This window comes from Schistocerca piceifrons, chromosome 9, assembly GCF_021461385.2.
Source record: "Schistocerca piceifrons isolate TAMUIC-IGC-003096 chromosome 9, iqSchPice1.1, whole genome shotgun sequence".
Taxonomy (NCBI): domain Eukaryota; kingdom Metazoa; phylum Arthropoda; class Insecta; order Orthoptera; family Acrididae; genus Schistocerca; species Schistocerca piceifrons.
The window spans coordinates 185,511,688-185,532,479 of record NC_060146.1 but is presented as its reverse complement, the minus strand read 5'-3'; positions in this window follow the sequence as shown (position 1 = coordinate 185,532,479).

Sequence of the window (20,792 nt, the reverse complement as noted above, 5' to 3'; positions counted from 1 at the left end):
CAGAACTAGCACTCCTCAAAGAAAGCCATGTCTCCGCAATATCGTTGCTTTCAGGAGTAATAGTTCTGCAAGGTTCGCAGGAGAGCTTCTTTAAAGTTTGGTAGGTAGGAGACGAGGTACTGGGAGAAGTAAAGCTGTGAGGACCTGGCGTGAGTCGTGCTTGGGTGGCTCAGTTGGTGGGGCACTTGCCCGCAAAAGGCAAAGGTCCCGAGTTCGAGTCTCGGCCCGGCACACTGTTTTAACCTGCCAGAAAGTTTCATATCAGAGCACACTCCGCTGTAGAGTGAAAATCTCATTCTGGAATCATTTAAATCTTGATCACCTGCCTTTGTAGCAGCAATAACCGATATAACAACTGCGCCAGACACTTGTTGTCTTATATAGAGGTTGCCGACTGCAGCGCCGTATTGTCCCTGTATTTCATGTAGTGGCGCATGAACTTGATGGTCTCGAATAATCACAACTACAACGCTAAAATCTCGAACACATGGACTACCAGACGCTAAAGACTTACAGACACTAGAGAATAACAGTCGTGAAAGACATTAACAGTAAGTGAGTTGGGTTTATTTAATAGTTATGAAACAAAAGGGACATTATTTAGAAATTGTTTGAATAAAGCGCCTTGATACTTTGTATATAATACTCAATTTCATTGGCTCTTATTATTCTTTTATTTTATTTTTCTAATTTAAAAAGAGAATTCGTGACTGTATATGTAATGTGGGAACTGTTCATGGACAAGTCGAATAAGTCTTAGTTCCGAAAAAGTCCATATACGTAACGAGTGGGTACACCTAGCACGGCTGCTTCAGCAATCCTAATTCCTACTCACGCCTCAGATCACTTGATATTCCCCCTGAATCCGAACAGCAACTAAATAGTGAGGAGGAGACATGAGTTCCAATCGCAGCCTTTGATTAATATATATATATTAGATGTTTGATTGTTGTAAAAGAGTTCTGGAACCATATAGTTTCATTTAACACTGAGCAGTGAGCACGCTTCTGTGGAATGTCACTTGCAGTGAATTAGTAGCAGCCACTGGTGGTCTTAATACTGGAAAGTTTTTCTCGGAATTACAGTGTTGCTTAATAGCACTCGTCCTTTGATCCACATATAACGTGCGAGTGAGCTACAGCGCCGATTTACATTCGCTCTCAGGTCTCAGCGGTAGGAAGTCAAACATCCTGACAGACAGACAGACAGACAGACACACGCCGCTGTTAGCACGCCACATGTTCTCTCCCCGCCCGTATCTCAGACCTACCGCGTCAAGCCACGCTTTGCGCGTAGCGTATGACTTCATTAGCCCACGTGGCGTGGCTTGACCGTAACAGTTAAAACGAAGCACTGCGCAATTTTCTCCACGTAGGGCATTCTCTCTCCCTCTCTCCCTCTCCTCATCTCCCTCCATCTTGCTTTCTCCCTCTGTGTTCTTCGCTCCCGCCGGAGCCATTACGCTGGAAACATTAACACGCAGTCCGCTTTCAGTTACGTGGAAGGCCAGACACCTAACTGAATAACGCCGGCAATATTGCTCGCGCGTTATGACGTGTTGCAGCCGCAGCATGAAAGGTCAAAACTTCACTGCTACTCCTCTGGCACAGCAACTAAGTGCGTTAACCGCGTTCTAAAGCGCCCTCACGATGTCGCACTTTTTTTTTTTATGAGAATGTACGTTTCTACATTTGAAGAAAAAGCCACGCCTGTAGAATAATTTTTCGGTTTCTTTCTTAATAACTCTTTTACATCGTTGGGAGTGTGAACAACTCACTAACTGTCATGAAATTGCAGAAAAGGTGTGAGATCACATACTCGATATCTGTTTCCACTCCATCGATGCCATAGGAGCTTAGTTCAGTTTAGGTTCTCCGTGGTTTCTTTGAATCAACTTCAGACCGAATTCATCCTGGCAAGTTTCTTTATAGCTTTCCATTATCTTTGCCTATGTTATGTGAAATATACTGAAGTGCTAAAGAAACTGGTACAGTCCTCTTCAGTAAAATTCTTCAGGGTATCAGACCGCATCGTCACAATTTAAAATGCGCCAACGTTTCGGCCAGCGTTGCAGCTAGCCTTCATCAGGGCCTTACGTTAACTGCTAAATGAACACACTTGGTTCCTTAAATAGCTGCACGAGAAACCGTGTCGTTACTTGATTTTATGAACAAACTGACGGTGTAGCTATGGGCTCACCCCTATCGCCTATCGCAGCAGAAATTTTCATGGAGGCATTTGAGGAAACAGCCTTCCAGTCCGCACCATTACGTCCAAATTGTTGGCTTCGCTATGTCGATGATGCTTTCGTCATCTGGCCCCACGGAGAAGAGGAGTTACAGAACTTCCACAAGCACCTTAACCAACAGCATAGGAAAATTCAGTTTACAATGGAAACAGAGAAGAATGGGTTGCTGTCTTTTCTCGACGTGGAAGTTTATCGAAAACCTGATGGTAAACTTGGCCACAAAGTGTACAGGAAACCAACCAATACGGACAGGTACCTTCACGCCTCCTCCCACCATCACCCCACGCAGAAGTAGTCCGCCCTGCACACGCTAACGAAGAGAGCGTACAGGATAAGCGACGAAGAACATCTGAAGACAGAACTTGAACGCCTCAGGTCCATCTTCGGAACTAATGGCTATGGGAAGCAGATGATAGACAGCACCATGTCGACAAGGGAGAAGACTAATAGGGAAGAGGAGAAGGAGGCACAGAGCATTGCTGTGTTACCATATGTACAAGGGGTCACCGAACGTATTGGCAAAATTCTACGAAAAGCCGACATCAAACCAATTTTTCGAAGCAAAAACAAAATATCAGACATGCTCGGTTCTACCAAGGATGCAGTTGACAAACTACACACAGCTGGCGTGTATGAAATTCGTTGTGCGTGTGGATTAGTCTACATAGGTGAGACGGGACGTCCGATTAGCACAAGGCTTTCGGAACATGAAAGATATATCCGCCTGAAACAACACACCTAGTCAGCAGTGGCGGAACACCGAGACGAGTGCGGGAAACCAATATTTTTTCAAGTAGCCCGCGTCCTGGCGAAACAGCCTCTCAATTTCAAAAGGAAGATTAGAGAGGCGATAGAAATAGCCAAAAGACCCGCCAACATGAATAGAGAGGACGGGTACAAGCTTCCGAGGTCTTGGCTGCCTGCAATAGCAGGGCTACGGAGCGGCGGCAGAGCCGTGGCGGCCCATGCAGACACGCGGAGAGCCGCAGTAGTGGTCGCGAGCACACAAAGCAATGGCACGCCGCAGCCGGCTTCTGGACAGCATGGAAACAGTGTGACGTCACAGCCATCACCTGTTCGCTATTCGTTCGTCTCCTCCAATGGGGTGGATTAATATAAAGACCAATAGAAAACAGCTATTTCAGCCAATGACAGATAATAAAGGAAACACCAATAAAGCATACCTTTCACCCCTCCTCCTCCTCCTTTTGCAGCCAGTCAAGTAACGACACGGTTTTCTCGTGCAGCTATTTAAGGAACCAAGTGTGTCCATTTAGCAGTTAACGTAAGGCCCTGATGAAGGCTAGCTGCAACGCTGGCCGAAACGTTGGCGCATTTTAAATTATGACGATGCGGTCTGATACCCTTAAGAATTTTATTGAAGAAGACAACGGCCGCGGAAGCCTACGCTTACAAACTGGTACAGGCTTGCGTATTCAGAGATATGTAAACAGGTAGAATACGGCGTTGCGATCGGCAACGCCTACATAAGACAACAAGCGCCTGGCGCAGTTGTTCGATCGGTTACTGCTACTACAATGGCAGGTTACCAAGACTTAGGTGAGTTTAAAAATGGTGATATGCCGGCCAATGTGGCCGAGCGGTTCTAGGCGCTTCATTCTGGAACCGCGCGACCGCTACGGTCGCAGGTTCGAATGCTGCCTCGGGTATGGCTGTGTGTGATGTCCTTAGGTTAGTTAGGTTTACGTAGTTCTGAGTTCTAGGGGATTGATGACCTCAGATGTTAAGTCCCATAGTGCTCAGAGCCATTTGAACCGATTGGTGTTATAGTCGGCGCACGAACGATGAGGCACAGCATCGCCGGAGTAGCGAAGTAATGCGGATTTTTCCCGTACGACCATTTTGCGAGGGTACCGTGAACATCAGGAATCCGGTGAAACATCAAGTCTCTGACATTGCTGCGGCCGGAAATAGATCCCGCAAGAACGGGACCAACGGCGACCGATGAGAATAGTTCAACGTGATACAAGTACAACACATTACCAAACTGCTGCTGATATCAATGCTGAACCATCAACAAGTGCCACTGTGCGAACCATTCATCAAAACATCGATATGGGTTTTTGGAGCCGAAGGCCCACTTGGGTACCCTTGACGGCTGCAAGACTCAAAGCTTTACGCCTCGCCTGGGCCCCTCAACACCAACATTGGACTGTTGATGACTGGAAACATGTTGCCTGGTAGGACGAGTCTCGCTTCAGATTGTATCGAGAGGATGGACGTGGATGTCAGCAGGGGACTGTTAAATCTCGCGCAAGCTCTGTAATGGTTTGGGACGTGCGCAGTTGGAGTGATATGGAACCTGTGTTAAGTCTAGATACGACTCTGACAGGTGACACGTACGTAAGCATCCTGTCTGATTACCTGCATGCATTCATGTCCACTGTGCATTTCGAGGGACTTCGGCAATTCCAGGAGGACAATGCGACACCCCACATTTCCAGAATTGCCACTGAGTTGCTGCAGAAGTACTCTTCCGAGTTTAAACACCTCCACTGCCCACTAACTCCTCAGAAATGAACATTATTGACAATAGCTGGGATGTCTTGCAACATGCTATTCAGAAGACATCTCCACTCTTTCGTACTCTTACAGATTTATGGACAGCCCTGCAGGACTCGTCGTGTCAGTTAATTCCAGCACTTCAAATGGTTCAAATGGCTCTGAGCACTATGGGACTTAACATCTGTGGTCATCAGTCCCCTAGAACTTAGAACTACTTAAACCTAACTAACCTAAGGACATCACACACATCCATGCCCGAGGCAGGATTCGAACCTGCGACCGTAGCAGTCGCGCGGTTCCGGACTGCGCGCCTAGAACCGCTAGACCACCGCGGCCGGCAATTCCAGCACTACTTCAGACGTTAGTCGAGTCCATGCCATGTCGTGTCGTGGAACTTCTGCGTGTTCGTGGGGGTCCCACACAATATTAGGCCAGTGTACCAATTTCTCCGGCTCTTCATTTTACATAAATGTGTATGTGTGTAATTGTGGTACACGTATATTTTCTGCATTGTGGTCTCTAGTCTCAGATTATACCTGCATAAAATCAGAGGAGTGGACTGTTCAAGAGAAATGGAAGGAGAGATAGAAAAAGGAGGCTGTCCTGGGGGTTTTTGGACATCCAATGTATAGATATAATTATCTGAGACATTCAAAGGGCTAAAAGTTAGTAAAAAAGCTGCTGTAAAAATGTATGGAAACAAGGATAATGGAATGCGATATAATGAAATTTGGCGATGCTAAGGAAACTGCGAGTGGCGCTTAATCAGAAGTGAAAGACCTTTTTTTTCTTGCATGTTGGTTTTATTCAGGATTCCACTACATCGTATTATTCTTCACTCTTTTATCTACAAAACCCTATGTTTCAGCATAATCTTCATTAAAAATAGTGGCCAAACGCGTACTGCGAGGACCTTGATTTCCACGTGGTACCAGCGTCTCGCTGAGTCAATAAGCTCCCATCATCCAATTATTGCCTTCCGCGGAGTACATCTTTCATTCGGCCATATACATGGAGGTCAGAAGTGGTGACATCATGGCTGTAGGGTGGATGATAAAGAGCAGTCTAAACCAGTTTTGTGAGTTCCTCTCGGGGGCACAGACTTGTATGGTGCCTTGGGTTGTCAAACACAGCCGGCCGTGGTGGCCGAGCGGTTCTAGGCACTTCAGTCTCGAACCGCGCGACCGCTACGGTCGCCGGTTCGCATCCTGCCTGGGGCATGGATGTGTGTGATGTCCTTAGGTTAGTTAGGTTTGTTGTTGTTGTTGTTGTTGTTGTTGTGGTCTTCAGTCCTGAGACTGGTTTGATGCAGCTCTCCATGCTACTCTATCCTGTGCAAGCTTCTTCATCTCCCAGTACCTACTGCAACCCGCATCCTTCTGAATCTGCTTAGTGTATTCATCTCTTGGTCTCCCTCTACGATTTTTACCCACCACGCTGCCCTCCAATACTAAATTGGTGATCCCTTGATGCCTCAGAACATTTCCTACCAACCGATCCCTTCTTCTGGTCAAGTTGTGTCACAAACTTCTCTTCTCCCCAATCCTATTCAATACTTCCTCATTGGTTATGTGATCTACCCATCTAATCTTCAGCATTCTTCTGTAGCACCACATTTCGAAAGCTTCTATTCTCTTCTTGTCCAAACTATTTACCGTCCATGTTTCACTTCCATACATGGCTACACTCCATACAAATACTTTCAGTAATGACTTCCTGACGCTTAAATCTATACTCGATGTTAAGAAATTTCTCTTCTTCAGAAACGCTTTCCTTGCCATTGCCAGTCTACATTTTATATCCTCTCTACTTCGACCGTCATCAGTTATTTTGCTCCCCAAATAGCAAAACTCTTTTACTACTTTAAATGCCTCATTTCCTAATCTGATACCCTCAACATCACCCGACTTAATTCGACTACATTCCATTATCCTCGTTTTGCTTTTGTTGATGTTCATCTTATATCCTCCTTTCAAGACACCATCCATTTCGTTCAACTGCTCTTCCAAGTCCTTTGCTGTCTCTGACATAATTTACAATGTCATCGGCGAACCTCAAAGTTTTTATTTCTTCTCCGTGGATTTTAATACCTACTCCGAATTTATCTTTTGTTTCCTTTACTGCTTGCTCAATATACAGATTGAATAACATCGGGGAGAGGCTACAACCCTGTCTTACTCCCTTCCCAACCACTGCTTCCCTTTCATGTCCCTCGACTCTTATAACTGCCATCTGGTTTCTGTACAAATTATAAATAGCCTTTCGCTCCCTGTATTTTACCCCTGCCGCCTTCATAACTTGAATGAGATTATTCCAGTCAACATTGTCAAAAGCTTTCTCTAAGTCTACAAATGCTAGAAACGTAGGTTTGCCTTTCCTTAATCTTTCTTCTAAGATAAGTCGTAAGGTCAGTATTGCCTCACGTGTTCCAGTATTTCTACGGAATCCAAACTGATCTTCCCCGAGGTCGGCTTCTACTAGTTTTTCCATTCGTCTGTAAAGAATTCGTGTTAGTATTTTGCAGCTGTGGCTTATTAAACTAATTGTTCGGTAATTTTCACATCTGTCAACATCTGCTTTCCTTGGGATTGCAATTATTATATTCTTCTTGAAGTCTGAGGGTATTTAGGTTTAAGTAGTTTTAAGTTTCACGGGACTGATGACCTGAGCAGTTAAGTCCCATAGTGCTCAGAGCCATTTTTGTCAAACACAGGGAGAAATTCGTTTGCATTTTTGTGGCGACGAACATGCTAAGGTGGTTAGTTCAGTTTCCTGAGGGCTACTTCACAGCTGGTCGTTGCACCATGAGGGACGACATAAAGCAGAATAACACCTTCAGGATCTCAGAAGACCGACGCCATGAGTTTAGAGGCTTTGAACATTTTGTTCGGACTAGAAGCGGAGTGGGGCTACGCCATGTATTGCCGTTTCGCTTCCGCTTCGAAGTGATGAACTCATGTTTCATAGCCTGTGGCGATGTTCGATAAAATGTTGTCACGACCATTCTCGTTCGGCGTATGCAGTTTCGCAGGTCCTTTCCTTGACTTTTATGGTCTTCTGTTAGACGCTGAGAAACCCAGGAGGCACACAAATTTGGGTACCCCAAATGGTGCTCGAATATGTCAGCCCTACCAACAGAGCCGTCCAGTTGTGCGGCGAGGTGTTTGCTTGTGATCACTTGATCATGTCAAATGATTTTTTTTTCCTTTATTGAGTTTCGATTCCCCCTAAAGGGGGGCGGGCTGGCAGCAGCTTATTACGCCGCTCTTCAGCCTACAGAATTTGTTTTAAAAAGATGAAGATAATAAAAAATAATAACAGTTGGCGATAAAATCGGTGACTGAAAGGTAAAATGGCAGAAAATTCTGGAGCGTAAAACATAAAACACAGGGCGGATGATGATAATAAAAGACACAGGAAGCAGAAAAATAATAGACAGACAATTAAAAAACACGGTGACAGTCTGGGTTCTGTTCGCAAGGGATATAAAAAGCACACCCAGCGATAGCATGATTTCTGTTTGCAACACTGTGGAAGGACGCACAACACAGAACACTCACTTAAACACTGCGCTAAAAGTTGGCACAAATATGACATACCACGCCCGAGAGCAGGTGGGGGGAAACTGGTCAGATGACGGGAAAAAGGGGGGGGGGGAAGGAGAGGAAAAGTGAAGGGGGAGGGGGGAAAGGAGCCAATGGAAGAGGAGGATCCATAAAAGGGGTGGGGGGTGCTTAGCAGACGTGCCAGGGAGTGGGGAAGGCAGAGGAGGGGAGTACAAAAGGACTCGGGGGGGGGGGGGGGAGAAAGGAGATAGGGAGAGGATAGGCGGGGAGAAAACACAGGTTGGGGGGGGGGGGCGGAAGAGAGAACCCAGGGAAAGGACGGAGGAAAGGAGGGGGGTGAGGACCAGAGTTGATAGGAAGGATAAATGGAGGGAGAGAGGGCATCACCCGGGAGGGGGAGTTGATGGAAGCCACCTTGGGAAAGGAGATGTAGGGTGTAGAGATGGAGGGTAGGGGGGACACAATGGTGAAGACGTGGCAGGGGGCGGGGATGGGAGAGGAGAGGAGCAACCAGGGGGTGAGGGGGTTCAAGATGGCGAGAGGTGTAGAGGATGCGGATATGTTCGAGGAATAGGAGCAGATGGGGGAAAGGAATGAGATCATAGAGGATCCGCGTGGGGGACGAGGCATATACGGAAGGCGAGGCGGAGTGCATGACGCTCAAGGATCTGGAGGGACTTACAGAATTTGGGGGGGGGGGCAGATATCCAGGCAGGACTGGCATAACAGAAGATGGGATGGATTAAGGATTTGTAGGTGTGGAAGATGGTAGAGGGGTGCAACCCACATGTCCAGCCAGAGAGGAGTCTGAGGAGTCGGAGGCGGTTGTGGGCTTTGGATTGGATGGAGCGGAGATGAGGGATCCAGGTGATGTGACGGTCAATGGTGTGTCAAATGAGAGTGGCTTCACGTTTTAACATTGCAGGTATCACAGATTCGTGCGACCCGCCGGCACTTAAGGGATCGGACATGTTTGCGCGACCGTGTTGTGAGGATGACGGACTCCTCGCCCAACGACTCTCTGTGCTTTTGCTCACTGCCAGCGCCTATGAATATTTGGGATGCTCTGGTTTTCCGCCAAAAGAAACTCAGTGACAACTCTCCCCTTGGAATGCACCTGCGTTTAGACGCCATTTCGAAATAAGCGCCGCCACCTATCGGAACTTCATGAAACTAAGGGGGCTGAAGCGGGAATATTTTACGATGTACCACAATAAATTCCACAATTGTCAACCAAAGCTGGTCTCTAAAATACGTGTTTCATTCCTTATTCAATGCCCCTCGTCGTTTAAGAAGTGAGACACTAAACATAGCTGATTAGCTTTACTATTTTTGCAGCCAAATAGCTAATGGTGGACGAATATAGAAGATACGAAACGGAGATCGGCCATAGGAAGAAAAGGATTTTGGAAAATGAGAAAATTTGTCGTCATCGAACACAAATATTAGCGTACGGTAAAATTTTTACAAAGAACTCGCAAGGAATGTTCTGTCGTTCAGCAATGAAACGTGGGTAAAAAGATAGTTTTGGAGTTTGACGTTACAGAAGAATGATGAATTTTAACAGTGGGACGGTGGTAACTGATAAGTAGCAAATTAATCGAATTGGCCAGGAAAGTACTCTGTTGCACAGCTCGACTACAAGTAGGGATCGATTGACAGGAAACCTCCTGAGGCATCAAGGAATCGTCAAATTAGTAACGGAGCTAAGTGTTGGGTGTTAAATTGTAGAGGGAGACGAAGACTTGATTGCAGTAACCAGGTTCACTTATTTGTAGCTTGTATTGGTTATACAGACATAAAGAGGTTTGCACAGGACAGACTAGAGGAGAGAGCTGCTTCCGACTGAAGACCACACTAAGATTTTGACACATTAAACTGCACTCATTCACTTTTGAGAGAAGCAGAAATAGCTGTCGATAAGCCATCTAAAGAAAATGTAATATGAAATCTGCGGATATTGTAATAAATATTTTACTGTCAGTGTAACTTGGACATTGTCTGTTGACTTTAACACCAACAGACAAAGAAGTAATAAATATTCACAGTTAATAAAATATTTCAAAAATTAAAACACACATCATCGGCCTAACCAAGGGAACTGGTTTCCTTCATTGTGTCAGACAGTTTCCGTGAATGGGGTACAGTGTAACAGCTGTAAGTACATCTAAATAAGAGCCAATAAATTTCATTTTTTTTATTTTTAGGAATTTTTTGTAAATATGTGAAACAGAGTAACGTATTCGAAACCAAGGGAAATGAAAGTAGGAATGTCGGCTTCGAAGGAAAAAGAAAGTCATCATTTGACTTATTATCGAAACACAAACTATCAGGAAGCATTCAATGTAAACCATTAGTTATATTTTGTTCCTAGTGGTCTACTTAAGCCTAAGATTGTACAAAATTGGGGTGGCTCATTCAAGACACTTCGAAATGAATCGCTTAGTAACAGCTAATTTCATCTTCGGATTGCATTTCCGCAAAATAGTCCAGCTTTACCGCAGAACTTCCTGTCTTCACAATCGCAGAACTGAACAAATCTGTACCGCAAAATATTACAGGACATTACCGCAAATATGAAGTGCAGATCAGCTACTGTTTAAAACTGGCAGCACATTACTTGGCCCGATGAAACACGTGAGCTAGAGCGGTATAGACTGGAACCGATGTGCAATTCCTTTTACGCACTCCTGTAACAATAATCCACCACGTTGAAACTGTCTCACACTTCAGTAGCAACACGAGGGTTTTTAAGGTAAAATTATTTCATTAATGCATTGTGTTAAAGTACAGTTAAGTTGCACTTTTCAGTTGCCTTAAAACTCAATTAAAATTGAGACTCAAAGCGGGAGGCTTGTGAAATCCTGCCGGCCGAAGTGGCCGTGCGGTTAAAGGCGCTGCAGTCTGGCACCGCAAGACCGCTACGGTCGCAGGTTCGAATCCTGCCTCGGGTATGGATGTTTGTGATGTCCTTAGGTTAGTTAGGTTTAACTAGTTCTAAGTTCTAGGGGACTAATGACCTCAGCAGTTGAGTCCCATAGTGCTCAGAGCCATTTGAACTATTTTTTTGTGAAATACTGTAAATGTCGATGAAATGACTCTGCAACATTTATTCGTAGTTCTTGTTCCATCTGTTGGTATACTGGCCCATAAATTAGGACGAAATTTTGCATCTTCAGTTACATAGTTGTAGGTAGTCTAGCAAACTTTTAATTACATGTGATCGGGAGCAATACTGTACAATTCTCCGAACGCAGCCCCGACATTGCTTGGAGACAGAAACCTTAAAACAAACACAATTATATTTCAGAAACCTGAAGACTTCTGATAGAAGATCGAAGTTCAACTGTATTTCGATACCATTCCTGATCTAAGCGAAAACTGTAGCTTTAATGTCAATGCTTGGAAACACTTTCCTTGTCGCCTCATGAATCTAAGATTAATGTATCAGTGCACAATTTGCGAATACTGTTCCACAAGCATTCGTAAGTTGACATAGTTTTTAATAACATGAAACAAAAAACTACTTCCACATACCGCAAAGTCGCATATGTATGTAACGTGCAAATCTGATTAAAGTGTTTTGCTGGAACGTAAAATGTCTCTCCCGCTAATACAGTACGCATGTTATTACAAAGTAATTACAGATTTTGTTCATAAGTGGAAACTACCACATTGTTTTGAGAGCTAACTGACCTAGGTAATTTTACTTATATAATTTAACTAGGTTGCGAAGTAAGTTTTTTAAACGTTTTAATTTGCAATTGTTCCAATAACACGTCATTCAGTAACCTAGTGATATTGTATTTATGATCATGGATGTGTCTCCAATAAACTATACTACTCACTTTCGCATTAGCCCGTAAAGCTATGACAGGATTCGTCTCCATGCACCACCTCCACGAAATTCACCCGTTTTTATTTTACTGTGCTTTATGTATTTAAAATTGTCTTTCTATGTATTGTACTGTATGTTAACCGCGGTCCTAGAAACGACGGAGAAACTCCGTCCCCGCCGCAGCCACAGTGGTCCACAACCGCACGACGTCTACCGCAGTCCACTTCACCACTCTGCCACCCCACACCGAACTTAAGGTTATTGTGCGGTTCGGCAAATTGTCTTTGGTAATACAATCCTCTCCGCGATTTGTAGTAGATTCTATGAAGTCCTTTCGTTAAGCGCTTGAAGTGAAAAGAAAAAGTTAAATGCATTTTAGTGTTACTGAATGTTACTGTAAAGACTTGTTTCTCACTAGATACGTAAAACAGTTACTTCGTGCATATAGCGATATTCAGCACACCAGCAAACACAACATACCTTCTGCAGAATGAGATTTTCACTCTGCAGCGGAGTGTGCGCTGATATGAAACTTCCTGGCAGATTAAAACTGTGTGCCCGACCGAGACTCGAAATCGGGACCTTTGCCTTTCGCGGGCAAGTGCTCTACCATCTGAGCTACCGAAGCACGACTCACGCCCGGTACTCACAGCTTTACTTCTGCCAGTATCTCGTCTCCTACCTTCCAAACTTTACAGAAGCTCTCCTGCGAACCTTGCAGAACTAGCACTCCTGAAAGAAAGGATATAGCGGAGACATGGCTTAGCCACAGCCTGGGGGATGTTTCCAGAATGAGATTTTCACTCTGCAGCGGAGTGTGCGCTGATATGAAACTTCCTGGCAGATTAAAACTGTGTGCCCGACCGAGACTCGAACTCGGGACCTTTGCCTTTCGCGGGCAAGTGCTCTACCATCTGAGCTACCGAAGCACGACTCACGCCCGGTACTCACAGCTTTACTTCTGCCAGTATCTCGTCTCCTACCTTCCAAACTTTACAGAAGCTCTCCTGCGAACCTTGCAGAACTAGCACTCCTGAAAGAAAGGATATAGCGGAGACATGGCTTAGCCACAGCCTGGGGGATGTTTCCAGAATGAGATTTTCACTCTGCAGCGGAGTGTGCGCTGATATGAAACTTCCTGGCAGATTAAAACTGTGTGCCCGACCGAGACTCGAACTCGGGACCTTTGCCTTTCGCGGGCAAGTGCCATGTCTCCGCTATATCCTTTCTTTCAGGAGTGCTAGTTCTGCAAGGTTCGCAGGAGAGCTTCTGTAAAGTTTGGAAGGTAGGAGACGAGATACTGGCAGAAGTAAAGCTGTGAGTACCGGGCGTGAGTCGTGCTTCGGTAGCTCAGATGGTAGAGCACTTGCCCGCGAAAGGCAAAGGTCCCGAGTTCGAGTCTCGGTCGGGCACACAGTTTTAATCTGCCAGGAAGTTTCATACCTTCTGCAGTCCCATCCACAATAACTTTCGCCTGTGGTCATAGATTCAACAAGCAATTTTTGATCTAGTGACATCTACAAGCAGCGATAGTTATGTACACAGGATGGTTCAAATGGCTCCAAGCACTATGAGACTTAACATCTGAGGTCATCAGTTCCCTAGACTTAGAACTACTTAAACGTAACTAACCTTAGGACATCAGACACATCCTGCCCGAGGCAGGATTCGAACTTGCGACCGTAGTAGCAGCGCGGTTTCGGACTACAGCGCCTAGAACCGTTCGGTCACAAAGGGCCGGCGTATACAGGGTGAGACTCAATGAACGCGGAGTACGTAATTAGTAGTTTAATATAGGTACATTAACAATATGTTCCTTGCAGTAGTGAAAAAGTATGTTTTGCAACATGCAAAATTATTTTTTTCCGAATTTCTTGGACCTTTTTCAGCATTACCGATATAGCCACCTTTATACTGTGTGAATTGTGCGTACTTTCCAACGACGGCATCAGAAATGTAAACACTTTTGCTATATCAGAATGACATTTCAGACATTAATGCCAGTCATTTACAATAACATAACACAAATCTTATCTTTCTTCACCGTTGCATTGCGTTTTCGTGCAACAGCTGACCAGCAAGTTGGCGCATCTTTGGCAGCACGGGGTACCCTTGCGAGCGCTAGATTGCGCTTATTGTCCACATCCAAACAGAAATCGAGCCTTACCATCTATCGCAATATTCCACTAACTCTAAGAAGTAATAATATTATAAATAAATGTGCTAAATGTATGTATCAACGATCATGTTTGTTTTCAGGCCACTTGAAGGGGCCGAGGTTAACTGTGTGCTTTAAACATACACCACAGTGTTTTATTTAGCTGCTTAGTGATGACGGCACGCTCAACGCACACTTACAAATATTGCAAAATAAATATACTCAGTACGGAATCAGTCCGGTCTAAGCACCATTTTTTTAAATGGGTTAAATGGGGGTTGCTGGTTCTGTCGCTCAAAGTAGGTATTTGGTATCGCAGATAATGGATGGTTATTTTCCGAGTAGTACGATGCACGGTTGTACAACGTTCCTTGTGGAGTGGACAATAGCATGAGGAGCAAATGGAAGTCGGCAGGATGTAAATAAACGAGTGGAATTTAGAGCGGAACAAAGGGAAGAAGAATATGTGTCTACGTGCCGCCGAGACGCTACATTGCACCAAGTTTTTTCTGAATTTAAATTGAATACCGGATGGGAGTTAGTGATAGCATGAATCACAGCTCGTTCGCCATTATAACGTAGTAAAGGAAACCATCCATTCCACCAGGAAGCGCCAAGCATAATAAGGTTGCCCTACGGCTCCCCAGGGCGTCGTTATGAAACGCTGCCGTGCCGTAGCGAGCTATAATGACCAATGAGTGTCAGGATCGGCAAAAAGTTGTTAAAACTTGCTCCCCGCAGTGTTCTGTTAATCAGTTACAGCTTATTGTGACTCAAGTTTGTGCCGGAGATTGCTAACGATTAAGTGTAGAATGGAGAGATGATTTTCGAAATTGCAATTTGTGACACACAATTACCAAATAAGGAGACCGTGTTGGATTCCGTTGACGAAGAACAGGCTAAGATTTTATTCTTATTATTCTTATTATTATTATTATGTAGTATTCTACCAAGTGGCAGGTCCATGTCTTCGTACGGAGAATTTCTGATTCCACTGTTCCCTTTCTTCAGCTTCTTCCTTCAGTCTGTTTTATCTCCTTCCATCTTTCATGTCGTCCAGATGTTGCTTTCTTCTTCTTCCTCGTCCTGAGATTCCTCTGAGTTTCCTATCGATGACATCATGTATGAGTCCCTCGTGTCTAAATACATGTCCAATCCAGTTGACCTTTCTCTGAAGAATTTTACTCAGAATACTTCTCTCCTACTCTTTGCAGTACATCGTCATTTTTTATGCGATCTGTCCACTTGATCTTTTCCATTCCCCTCTAGCACCACATTTCAAAGCTCTCTGTTTTTTCTCTTTCTTCCTCATGGTCCATTGTCTCTGCCCCACAAAGTGCAATGCCCCATATGTAGCCCTGTACCAGGTTTTTCCTTAATGTCAAACTCAACTTGCTGGTCAGCAGAGTCCTTGTTATACTTGGCTCTTAAAAAAATCAGTCCCTACGGTCGCCTAAATATACAATCGCTCGACTGTCGCACCGATTCCGGCATGGAAGACGTAGAAATGAGCGTGTCCAGCATTGGCATCCTTGCTATGCATGGATGAAGAGCAACAGGCAGTGAGCATATTCCTAGATTTCGGAAAGTGTTTGATACAGTGTCAAACTGCAGACTATTAACGAGGGTCCGAGTACATAGAATACGTTCTCAGGTACGCAAGTCTCCTGGATACTTCTTGTGTAATACAACCCAGTAGGTTGTGATGGACGCCGAGTGTTCATCAAAGAAAAGGGTATCGTGAGCTGTGCCCCAGGAAAGTGTAATAGGGGCGCTAGTATTCTCGCTGCACAGGGAGCACATTAATAACTTACAAACTGCTGTGAGTGATTCCTGACTTGGATCTGGAGGAAAAGACGCCTGTGAATTGTTGCCATGGTAGATGGAGCTGACGAATGACAGTTCTTGCGGCCACGTGCCTTGTGCTTTAGCAGAGCCTGCTATTTCTGTTTCGATTAGTGTGGCTGCCTCTAAGGTAATACCGCCATTACCTTCTGACTGTTGCGTAATGCAATACCTTATCTTGGTACTAGTGAAGGCTAAAATACCGGGTGATCAAAAAGTCAGTATAAATTTGAAAACTAAATAAATCACGGAATAATGTAGATAGAGAGGTACAAATTGACACACATGCTTGGAATGACATGGGGTTTTATTAGAACCAAAAAAATACAAACGTTCAAAAAATGTCCGACAGATGGCGCTTCATCTGAACAGAGTAGCAATAATTAGCATAACAAAGTAAGACAAAGCAAAAATTATGTTTCTTACAGGAAATGCTCAATATATCCACCATCATTCCTCAACAATAGCTGTAGTCGAGGAATAATTTTGTCAACAGCACTGTAAAGCATGTCCGGAGTTATGATGAGACAATGGCGTCGGATGTCGTCTTTCAGCATCCCTAGAGATGTCGGTCGATCACGATACACTTCCGACTTCAGGTAACTCCAAAGCCAATAATCGCACGGACTGAGGTCTGGGGACCTGAGAGGCCAAGCATGACGAAAGTGGCGGCTGTGCACACGATCATCACCAAACGACGCGAGCAAGAGATCTTTCACGCGTCTAGTAATACTTTGTTTCTTTTTTTTGGTTCTAATAAAAGCCCATGTCATTCCAAGCATGTGTGTCAATTTTTACCTCTCTATCTACAATATTCCGTGGTTTATTAAGTTTCCAAATTTATACTGACTTTTTGATCACCCGGTATTTTATTGCATTTTGTAGTACAGTACAAGAAACATTGCTGTCCGCAATTAAGGACACTCGGCAGTTCCGTGGTAAATGCTATGATTGTCGGTGTTTTCAGATTTCTTTGTCATGGCTCACCTAATTTCTTAAACGGTTGAAGAGCGTGTATAATTCCTACGCCCTGAAGAAGTAGCTCTACCTACAGATGTAGATGACCAGACAGACGAGGAAAATATTGAAGATGACTCGTTAGGATATACCTATGTAAGCGATATTGCAGGTACTACTCAAGTTTTACATAAAGGAGAAAATGAAGACATTCCACGTGTTTCTTCTAATTGAGCCTGTAATGATGAAGGTAAATGGTGTGATCAGGTTCCGAAATTTTCATTTCCTATCTTAAGCAAGTAAGCTTTATCTCTGTCAGATAAACTGAAAGGCCAGCTGCGGTGGTCTAGCGGTTATGGCGCTGCAGTCCGGAACCACGGGACTGCTACGGTCGCAGGTTCGAATCCTGCCTCGGGCATGGGTGTGTGATGTCCTTAGGTTAGTTAGGTTTAAGTAGTTCTAAGTTCTAGAGGACTTATGACCTAAGATGTTGAGTCCCATAGTGCTCAGAGCCATTTGAACCATTTTTAAACTGAAAGAAAAGTTGCACGGTCACAATCTCATAAAGGATACGAAGAAATCGCAAGCGCGATGGTAAAGAAAACTGAAAGATGTGCTATTGAGTGTACTAACAAATATATATTTCAGTTCACCTGATGAAAATGTTCAAATGTGTGTGAATTCCTAAGGGACCAAGCTGCTGACGTCATCGGTCCCTAGACTTACACGTTACTTAAGCTAACTTATGGTAAGAAAAACACACACATCCATCCCCAAGGGAGGGCTCGAACCTCCGGCGGGAGGGGCCGCGCACTCCGTGACATGGTGCGTCAAACCGCGCGGTTCACCAAATTCGTAGATTTCAGTGGGTTCTTGGACTTCACTGGCTATCATAAATTGTCCTGTGAAAGAGATTTTTGGCCTAAGGTTGATGATATTGGTATTCAAAAAGGGAAAAATGCAATAAGTTGCAAAAGAAATTTTGAATTGAAATCTGTATTACATTTTATGTGATAATAAAAAGGCCAATGAAAACAAAAGTGACAAATGTTTCAAAGCAAGACCATTAGCAGAGGCTCACGTACAAAATTATCGGATATGAGGAGTCTTTCAGTAAAATCTGAGGGTCAATGAAATTGTGACATACTATGGGCATGACAACATAAAGCAGTTTATCAGACCCTAGCCCACGTGCTTCTAATACTGACTATTGGCCTTATGCGGTAGTGGAGAAAGATGGTACAGCTTCTTACTGTATTGTGAGAAGGATCAGGAGGAGGACAATGTGGATCTACCACTTGGTTCCAAAGTAGTTTCGAATATTCTGTGTATTATTGATGAGCCGAACCGTTACAAAGTGTTTGTGACAACTATTTTACTGGTCACGACCTTTCGTCCTACTGCCAGGACTAGTATTCCGTGCAAATGGAACCATAAGACAAGTCAGAACAATGAGTTGCCCCTGTCACCAGAAAATGTAATGAAAAAGATACTACTGATGTTTACTGTCGTGCCTGCGTGATAAGTACTTCAAACATTCAACCCACACTCCACAATTGGTGGCACTAGCTTTTATCTATATGTCTCACGCTGTCTAGAACCCACCTAATTAAGGTACAGGGTGAGCATTGAGTCTTTTCCTGATCCCAAAAACTTATTTCTAAGAACTATGCTAGATACAGCTATACGGTCTGTTGCAAATGATAGCTAAATTCATGACTTTGTTTGTGGATACATTTAAGCATGTGCTCCGTTTGCTGCCAGCAGAGAGTATATAAGATTTTCATTTTCTCTACATGTCTTTACCGACTTCCCTTCTGTCATCGCATCTAAGGCACTTCGTATTCTGGCAATAAGCGTTGCGGATCACGAATCAGAAAACTGAACACTGCACTCTTCACGTAGACCCACCGAAAAGTCAAGATGCGTCATGCCTGGTGAGCGCTAGTGGTCATGATGTGGGACTGTCTCTACCGATCAACATCATATAACCCCAACTGTGACGGTAGAAACACAGCTAATATTTGAAGTTCCCTAAGCTTAAGTTCCGAATATTATGTCAAGCCAAACTGTTTCATGGTGGGCTGAGTGAAAAGAACGGTGCAGTAACTTCGTTATTCAGTGTCCAGTAAGTGCTGTGCCAGGGTATGTGGGTTCTCCGAACTCCATATCCGGACATTATGGCTGTTTATTTTCCCGGAAAGGTGAAAAATCCCTTCACGGGAAAAGCAAACTTCATTGCGTGCGTCTATTTGCTCCAGTGTGTCCCTGGGAATGTCAGCACTTCAGTGCGTATTATCTGGCAGCAAAACTTTCAGAAATTTGCACTTTATATGCCTGGAAATGCAGCCGTTTGCGTGAAGTCTGCATAGCAGTATTCCGAAGTAAGCGTGTGTCTCTGGAACCACAATGTGACGATTTCTGCAGACTGCGTTGATTTGCTGTAGGCACGGTGTCCGTACAGTCGTCTGCCGTTCCAGGTCTACCGCTTCTCGGCCTGTTACCAACACTGTCTCTCTAAGCTTCTCATACAATTCTCTGATGATCTCCAAATCCGGCGTATCTCGGCCATAAGCGTTTTGGAGCTGTCGCTGAACTCTAAGAGGGGACCGTGTTTCGTAAAACCACAAAACATTCTGCACCTTCTCCTGTGTCGACACCATTATGGCAGAAGTACTCCCAAATTACGCTAGCTGTAACGAGAGAGAGGTAAAACATGTGAGATTCCGTCATGTATCCTTGAAAGCAACTAACTGCAACTAACTACGTAGGTGGTACAGTGTAGACATTAGCCGCTGGCATTAACTTCAGTTAAAACGTCCAGGCCGCCTAACGTTTCGCGTCCGGCTGCGTCAGACATCCTCAGGGGCAATGCAGTTATAAATTCTGGTCCTTTATTCGAACTAGGCACCTGATGTGCGTCTGGTGCTCTTCTGCCTGTCGCAGTTCTCTCTCTGACACGAAGTTACATTCGCCTGGTGATCTGCGACGCTTGGATCGTAAAGGCGTCGGACCACCTCTGTGCAGGTATTTCGCCGCCTGATGGATAGCTTCTGACAAAGGGACCGAACATGATCCCCAATAAATGTGATTAAAATAGTTATACATGCCCCGTTAAAAGACACGAATGTGTGGGAGCCCTGTCACAAATTTTATAACATGCCCCCACAAAACTGAACGAGTTGACACGAAGCTAGCAGTCCGCGGTGGCCGTGCGGTTCTAGGCATTTCAGTCTGGAACCGCGGGAATGCTACGGTCGCAGGTTCACATCCTGCTTCGGGCATGGATGTGTGTGATGTCCTTAGGTTGGTTAGGTTAAAGTAGTTCTAAGTTCTAGGGGACTGATGACCTAAGATGTTAGGTCCCATAGTGCTCAGAGCCATTTGAACCATTTAATTGCACGAAGCTGCTGTACGACAAGGCAGAAAAACTAGAAAATACATCAAAACACACCGAAGTTCAACGAGATTATTTACAGTACCTAGAGAGCGAGGATTGGTTGAACAAGAGTGATAAGATGACTAGATATGATATCTGTACAACGAACATCCGCAGCAGGGGCCGAACCACAGAGCTTACCTCATTACGATTTGTGAGATCACGACACCTGATGTTCGTTGCACAAGCGGTGTCCCCGCTTGGTAGCAACATAG